This window comes from Halyomorpha halys, unplaced genomic scaffold (genome assembly GCF_000696795.3).
Source record: "Halyomorpha halys isolate HHAL.00 unplaced genomic scaffold, Hhal_1.1 Scaffold1437.1, whole genome shotgun sequence".
Taxonomy (NCBI): Eukaryota; Metazoa; Arthropoda; class Insecta; order Hemiptera; family Pentatomidae; genus Halyomorpha; species Halyomorpha halys.
This window is the reverse complement of record NW_027108996.1, coordinates 342,181-351,054: the sequence shown is the minus strand read 5'-3', so window position 1 is coordinate 351,054 and position 8,874 is coordinate 342,181. Positions and strand designations below refer to the sequence as shown.

Sequence of the window (8,874 nt, the reverse complement as noted above, 5' to 3'; positions counted from 1 at the left end):
CCTTCAGTCACTGCTGTTATCATTCCGGATAATTTTTCTTCTCATGCGTCAATCCTCGACTACTTCATCATTATCCACACCACAAGATCCATAATCAGCATTCGGTCACTAGTTTATATATAAATAGATGATGATAATAGCTGATTGAGACCGAGATTGATGCAAAAATTCAAACTCTGAACACTACTGATCATATAAATGGTTTAGCGAGTTTGTTGGTCGATGTATGACATGTCACAATCTCACAAGATATCATAATACAAAAAATATTAGAAAGCAATCCTTCCCGGCCAACCCGCCCCAGTAAAACCCCGACTTTGCGGCGGTCCTATGTCCCTTTTGAAAGATTTAATTAAACGGAAAGAGGAGACTTAACATAGTTAAATCAAGAAATATTTAAAAAAAGGGCCAGAAATAGTAAAACGGCGTGAAATTTAATGAGTGTAATTTCGAAATGTAAAGTAGTAATAAAATTTTCAACTTCAATTGTAGTTTTCCAATCTAATTCTGAATGATTTTGATATTTTTGTTAAATCGATAATGACTCAACGGTTTTCGATTGAAATACTTACAATACTGTCATAAATAAATTTAAAAAAAAAAACATTTAAAGAGCGATTTCGAAATAAAATAATCATCTGAGTTTTAAAAAAGTCAACAATCAAAGATGGCCGCATATTTGCAAAAAGAACGCATCGTCTATGAAAGGAATGCACTAAACCAATACCATGCGTTCATTCCCAAAACTATATTAAAAATAATGTTTCAACAAAATCAGAAGCATGGGAAAGCAAGTGACAAAATGTTCTAATACTTCTAATTAATTGAATCATTATTCATATATCATTAATTCAATCATTATACACATGGATTATGTTTATTTTTATAAAAATATATATATATTTTCAATTGTTAATGTGAATTAATAAAATTTGAATTTTAGTTTTTTTAAGAATGAAGCCATTTCCATCTCACATTTATATTTTGCGCCGTGATTAACAACAACACTACCTTTTCAAGGAATAAATTTGAGAATTATATAAACTGTATTTTATTCAGAACATTTTAATTTTTATTAGAAAAATTGTATCTTAATTTAATTTTCATTTATTGTATAAAATGGCATGAAATCTACTCTAACATGGAACCAATCCTACACCTCTACCTTAACTAGGGTGTTCTGGCAATGGTCAGGTTCTGGCAATGGTCAGATTCTCCACTCAAGTTGAGTGTTTGCGGCTTTAGCGCACTTGCTCAGCCTCCACTGGCTCATTGCCAATGATGCGGCGAGAGGGATGCGCTGGGATCTTTTGAGCTCTGCTCTAGCCCTCACACGTGGGGGATAGAGTGGTCTCAGGGATCCTCAGGTCGATTGTGTAAATATTGTATATATTATTTTATCATTTTTTTTTTTTTTTATTTTATTTATTTATTTTTTTTTATTTTAGTATGAATGAGATCATTCATCACTATTACCTATTGCCCACAACTGTGTGGCAGATTGCAATATCTACCAATAAATAAATCTATCAATAATCAAACTAGGGTAACCTCTACAGCAATTCCAAAACTTTGGGGGGGGGGCATTTATGAGGACTTTACAGCTATGTAATTCAAAAAGGAGTGAACATATCTCAGTAAAATTTATTATCTTTCCAAATCCAACAGAACAACTTAAAGAAAATCTGAGATGGTAAGATATTCGTAACTCTAATAAGAATTCATTGTCCTAAAAAACAATGCTTAATTCATAAAAAATATTTAATCCTGTGGACCTAACCAATTTGGCTATGGCATCCATAGAAAAGTCGATGATGTAGCTACGATTCATATTTAACCGTCTGATTTATGGCAATACAAACTATCGCGATATTAAAGTCCATTTCCTCTAACGGATTCTACATGGAAATTTCACTTCAATTCAAATCTAAAAAAAGCTTATAAACTACTTTTTTAAAAATAACTGATGATAGGGAAAAATTTCATTTCCCAGAATATTGATCCGTACTCTCGTCTTTTCCTGTTGAGATCACGATTATGAAGTCAATGATGTGGTGAACCGAATTCGAAAATAAGTTTCTCAATTTGTGTTTTTCCTAAGAACAAAATCCACATAGAGTGCCGACCCAACAATTATGAAGAGATTTCCTCTAACACAGCAGTTTCCTCTTGGTTACTGCCAAAACGGCGTCATGGGGGGAAGTGGTGAAAGAGTCGAGGTCAGGGATTCCCTCAACTGCATAAAAATAGTAAAAGATTATTGAAATTATGAATTGTGTATTAAACGACCCCAATTATGTAATAATGAATGGCATCAGTTGGAAACAATCGGTGCTGTAGGAAAATCCCGTGAAGAATACCCAAACGTAGTAGCGGTTAATCGTTATTCAATGGTGAATAATAATTAAGTAAATCTGTTGATAATATATTCTAATAATAAATATTATATGAAAATAGTAATAAAATAACTCACGTGTTGGTTACTGTAACAGTTTGAGTGTGGCCGATGACGATTTCCATGTCTTGGGCATTAGAGACTAGGCTGCCGAGGGTCACGGGGATCCCTAAAATAAAATACAAAGATTGTACATAAAATTAATTAAAAACATAAAAAATATATAGTTAGAATAATGTTATTTAAACAAAAATTCAGTAGTGTTAGCAAAATTCTGTTCTTAGTTTTTACAAAATCAATTTGATCAATTCTACATTGAACTGAATTCGATGAAATTTCTCCGACTCATTTTTAATAATAAAGCAATATCAATATTATAATTTTTTTTTTTTAATATTTATTTATTGCTATTTACAACTGTACATTATAATACATTTAGTAAATCTGATTTAAGTTAAATTGGAGTGTTACAGGCGTGTAGAGAAACTACCCATTGGTAGCACCTTAATGACATTTTACATTAGCTGGTCTCGTGGCCATTTTCTTTTCAGGCGCCTCGGAGGATTGTCAGGAATGGAAGAGGATGCAAGATTAGAAACTAGGGGGTTTGAGTGGTTATAGAGTTCATAATCGAAGGAGTGATATCTGGTTACATACACATGCTAGATCGGTTACATAGGGAACATTAAGGTCTTTATGTATGATTTTATTTGTGAAAAAGTAGGGAGCATTGAGGATTTTACGAAGGATTTTGGATTGTAAGGATTGAATACGAGAGGAATTCGAATATAAAAAAAAAATTTAGCAAAAAGTATAAAGAATCAGAAATATTCAATCGAAGGTTCGATGGTGATACCATTAATCATTCTCAGCATACAAAATTTGACCACTTAACACGTTTCGGCCTAACAAGCCAACCTCAGCTATAATCTGCAAGGATTCATTCATCTATTAAAATACATGAAAAATACAAAAAAATAAAAATGAGACAAAAGGTATATCTGAACATTTTTAGTGATAGGAGACTTTTTCTACATTCCACACAATTCCATTTCAATGCACAGCTCTATCTCATGATTGCCACCTGTCATGCTTTCATTAAATACTTATTGTTTACAACTAACAAAAAACCTTAAAATTTAAAAATCATAATGCAATCCTAAACTGGATTGATGTCGAGTTATTAATAATAATAAAATGCAGCTAAGATGAATAAAGAATCTAAACCCCATCAAATGATGTCTTTCAATAGTCCAGGATTAAGTTGAATTTACCCCCGAACATATTTAATTTTAAATTTGCCACGGGGCAAAAATATTTTTAAAAATGGAATATATAAATTAAGATATAATACTGCTGAAAATATAAAATATATTTATATATTATCACAAATCAACTTGATAATAGAAATACATTTATAAATCTTAACGTTCGGGGTCTTAATTTCCATTCTAAAAGATATAATAATTTTAAAAAGTTTGTCAAAAACCTAATGACAATTTTTTTTCTTTTTTAATTACAATAGCATTTCCTTAATGAGATTAACTTCCGGTGGCGAGTACCTGCGATTGTTCCAATATCTACTTTTCAAGGATATTTACCGTGCCTGTTGTATTCTGTAATACAAATTGAATCATTTCCTCTAGCCGAAAATAACGCGCATTTTCCGTTTGAAAAATATAATTTTATTAAAGGGAATGGGAATGTATTGAGGGTAAAGTTTTCGAACGTTAATTCATTTTATTAAAATATTTTTGCAGTTTTCGATTTATCTACGAACTGGAGGAGGCAAGGACAATGAATTGCCAAAGGCCTCTCGGTTTACTTGCCCTGTCGTCAGCAAGGTTCTGGAGCTTACGGTGGTTGTCAGGCTTAGACAGATCCTTAATGCTGCGAGCTATCCACTGAAATTCTGCTCGACCAGTAGCAAGGCACAGCTGCAATGCTGGGAGTGCGGAGAAATACGTCTTGCTGATCCTTTTTGACATTACCTCCGCCTTCGAAAGCGTTTGGTTGCCCCTTGTACTCCAGAGAATGCAAGAGTTCGACATCTCTACCAACCTATACTCTCTCAATAGTAGCTACTTCAGTATGCGGAATGTCAGAATCAGGGTAGCTACTACGAGGTGGAAAAGAAAATAGTAAGAGGCTGACTGCAGGGTTCGGTTAGACGATGAAGGATTTCTTGCCACGACCTTTTTATTTTAATTTTTCGGATTTTATTGGTTATATTTTTTATTATAAAATAATGTATAAGTTATATTTAATTAAGTATTTAGTTCGTTCCGGAATTCCTCAATTTTACTTCTAGTGACTGTATATATATTTGTGTGTGTGAATATGCATATTTTATTTGGTATAAAACTTGTAAATTTTGGTCATGTGTATACATTTTTGTAATCGATTTACAGCAAACGGATATTCCATTGCCGGACTTTTTTTTTTTTTTTTATACTTATATTTATATTTTTTTAGTTAAAATAATAATTATTATTATGAATACTCTTTTGTTTAATAATAGTGTCACTGATTATTGGATCCTTTCAGTTAGTAGAGTTTATACTATTTTTATTTCTACATAAATACAAATTAAATTTAATTAATAGACTGTACATAGTCGACAACTTGCTTTCCCGACTTAGTCATCGCATCACCTGACGCAATCAACAGCAGTTAACATTTTCATTAGGTTTACCTTCCAATTAGAGTTCATTTTTTCCATTAAAAGTTTAACTAACTAACCAATTCTCTCTGACATTTAGTTCCTAAATAAAGGCATACAATTTTATAATATACTATTTGTTTTATTACCTAAAAACAATTTGAAAAATTCAAGGGAAGTGAAAAGATTATAGCAGTTATAAAACTAAATGGCTTAGTTTTGGTCTTCAAAATCACCTTTATCAGTTAACTAAAATTAGAAACCACTTTACAAGAAACACGGAAGACGTGTTTTAATCAATGTAGATTTTCCTAAAATTTTGTAGTTGATCACTGGACAGAATTAAATTTAAACTTAGCCGAACATTATATATGCCATTACGCATATGACACGCAGCTTGTGCGTGCACTTTATAATACAATATTAATCAGATCATTTATTATTATTGAGTTTACTGTCCTCTACTAATTAACATACAATGCTAACAAGCCAGAGAAACTTGGGTCTCAATCATCACATAAAACGAATATCAAATGGGTACGAATTAAAACATATGCCATGCAAGCAAGGGAAATGTCATGCCATCACCATAGTCTCAGTTAAATTTCCTGGTTTTCGTGCATGTTGCAACTTAATTAAATGTTTCAAACGCATGTGCCTGTATTTCTGTGATAGAAGAGTTATAGATTTATGAAAAATAAAAATAAAAATCTACAAATTATTACACGATCATTTAATATGTTACTTAATTATTTTAATGTACAAATTAGAAACAAATAATTAAATAGAGCAATTTTTTGAACAACTTGGGTGAAATATTTATTACAAAACACGTATCTTCACTAATATCTATCCTATTGAGATCTTCATGGATAGTTTATTTCTCTAGAATTTGTACCGAGAATGTTCCGGAAGATGTATGGTTTTCGATTTACTTCAAGAAACTATAGAAAACTGAACAGTCCAAATATCTTTTAAAACAACTTTATATTTTTTAATATTTGATATACCCTAACTTTCCTAGGAGCAGTCCGATTTCGATGATTTTTTTTTTTTTTTTAGAGAATTAAATTGCTTTTCAAAGAATTACTAAATTAAATTTCCGTGCTTGCCTGCCATCTGTAAGCCCTGACGAAGCCCTGCAACGTGGGGCGAAACGTTGGATCATATTAAGCAGTTTTACAACTATTTGAGTTTTTGTCTTTGAACGTACCCGAACCATATACATTCTTAAAAAAAGAATTGATCTTCGATCATATTTTCTTGGTTAATTTTTCAGCATGACCTTGTATTAGGACCTCTAAAATAATTTATGATAATTGATTTATTGGTACTGAGTACAGTATTAATTAATTTTATTGATATGAGGCTTCAGAATATATACTTCACACATTTTCCTGATATTATTTTAAGAGAAAAGGTACTAAAAGGCACTTCTAGAAACAAGGGAAGGCGGGGCACGTGGGATCACCAATTTTAATTAATCTTTTTGTTTGTAATACCAGATCGAAAAATGTTAAATACCTTTCAAGGATTTGTGGCCAATGCTTCCTAGGGGTAGAGTAAAAAAATAAATAACTTTAGAAATATATTACAAAACGCCTTCCCGTGTTTGTTATACGTATGCTCTATATGTATTTAATAGTTATGATACATCAACCAATTTGTTTTATTTTTTAACACAATAAGAATAAAAGATTGTTATGATTGATTAAATGAGTGTAAATAGTATAAAGAAAATCAAAAGGTGCTTTCAGGAAAGTGGAGAAAAAAATTTTTTTTGTTGCTAACTACAGTACATCGTTAATGGATGAGGAAGGAGTAAAGAGTTTACCTAGAGTATATTCCTGTAGGACTAAATACAATAAAGCTCTCCAAAAACTTTCAGATTGATATTAATAAAATGACCATTATATAATCGAGAATCGCTTGTCATTTTGCAAATTAAAAAATTAAATCTGAACCACTACAACCCATGAAAGGTCAGGGGTGCAGTACTTTGTACTGTTACAAGAACAACGGTTGTGAAAGGAAAACGTTTATCAGAATCACGCTCGACCGCCAGATTTTTACCCAATTAATTAATTAACCCAATTAATTAATACCCAGGTAATTCGAAGCCGGGTCCTCGGAGTTAGTATTGGATTGCCTTACCAATGAGCTGCCCACTCTACAAATAACTCCTAATAAGAAAACAGTATAAAAAATAAGCAATTAAAACTAATTCTTGAAAAGGTCACGCAATGAATATTTTTATAAATGTCATAATGAACTGACAACTGGTTGTACGCTCATTATTCTTGCCTTTATTACAGGCAATGAAATTAATCAATTCCTCGAATACCTGTTTATACTGTTTCGGTATACTCGATTAGCTAGAAATAGAAGATACTTTTTTTTTTTTAATCGATTTTAACCGAAATTAAAATATCTTAATCGATAAAAAAAGGACTTATAGCACATTAAGCTTTTAACAGAATGATATAATAGTGCCTTCTTTTTTTAGATGTGTACTTAATGCTCTTTAGTGGCATCGGCGGTAAACCTTTCAGTTCTCTAGACCTAAAATCTCATTTTATTAATCGATGCTGTGTCTTCTAAGTACAAATATTATCGATATCAGAAAAAAAAATCTAAACACATACCACAACAAATAAAAGTAACGTCATTAAAAAAACAATACAGAGAATGGTGTAACAAGGATGACGCTGCATTGATGACAGAGCGAATGCCGATCCGGATGGATCTTTTCGAACGATCGTTCAGTGATTACTAGATATCGAAGTGCTCCTTGCATAACCAGTAGTGATTGTCCCAATGGGGTCCCATCACACTCCAATCGATAGTATTTACACAACAAGATGAAATAATTAAATCAAGTGCAACTCACATGGATAAAAATTGAATATAACGAACAGTGAATTATTGCCAACGCGGCAATTACTACAAGCATAAAACGCAATCAAACTTTTATAATGATCGTAAATTCGATTGTAAAAACAAAGACTACTTTTATTACGAATGTTTATCAATCAATAATGGCTCCGTTAATAGGCCACTGCACATCATCGCTGGTGTTTAATATCTTTATAAATGGATATTGAAAACTTTCACCAGATTCAGAAAAAAAGAAAATTAAATTATCTTTAAAATTGAAAGTTGTAAAAGAAGAACGATAAATGCTGACGTCTGCGCTGCTCTTCTCTTGATGAAGATACTTAATGTCTTTTTAATAACAGTAATTCAGAACCAGTAATCACATGAGCGATCCGGGATCTGAACCTTAATACATGGAGGTGAGGAACGAACAGTGAACTGCTTGCAGAGACTGGTTAGTCAATATCTCACAATATAAAGGAAAGAAGGTTAAGACGGGCGGGACATGTGGCTAGAAGCAATCCATCTGGACGCCTCTACACAGCAATGAATGCGGTTTTAAAGGATTTAACCGCGAGCATCAATACTCGATCAGAACGTTCCTACGGGTCCTCCGTACTTAAAAATTTACTGTTTTATAGATAATGCACCAATAAATCAAGTGCCACCCTAATTATTACAATTGCACCCCAAGTACCATGTTAGTTATGGAATATGTAATGATGGAACGTTGTTTAGACTTTCACGTTATTTTGATTTTCGTAGTTGTTAATATCGTCATGGCGATAGCAAAGTCTTTATTTATCATATATTTTACACTCTTAATAAACAGGAGAAATACAATTCGGACCAACCCAATGTCAGGCTTCCCCTACATTTCACCGTGATGGTCAGATCAGTGGATTTCAAGCCTCTTTTTTTTTTTTTTTTTTTTTTTTTT

The 8,874-nt window shown here is 32.0% G+C and overlaps 1 long non-coding RNA gene across 1 annotated transcript in view; it reads right to left on the bottom strand.

The window, feature by feature from the left end:
• Positions 1–2,327: 2,327 nt before the first annotated feature.
• LOC106689725 (uncharacterized) overlaps positions 2,328–8,874 on the bottom strand; it is a 39,876-nt gene continuing 33,329 nt past the window's right edge. Inside the window, exon 3 of the long non-coding RNA XR_001344491.3 lies at positions 2,328–2,564. This is a non-coding gene — a long non-coding RNA (uncharacterized lncRNA). The remainder of the gene's footprint in view (positions 2,565–8,874) is intronic.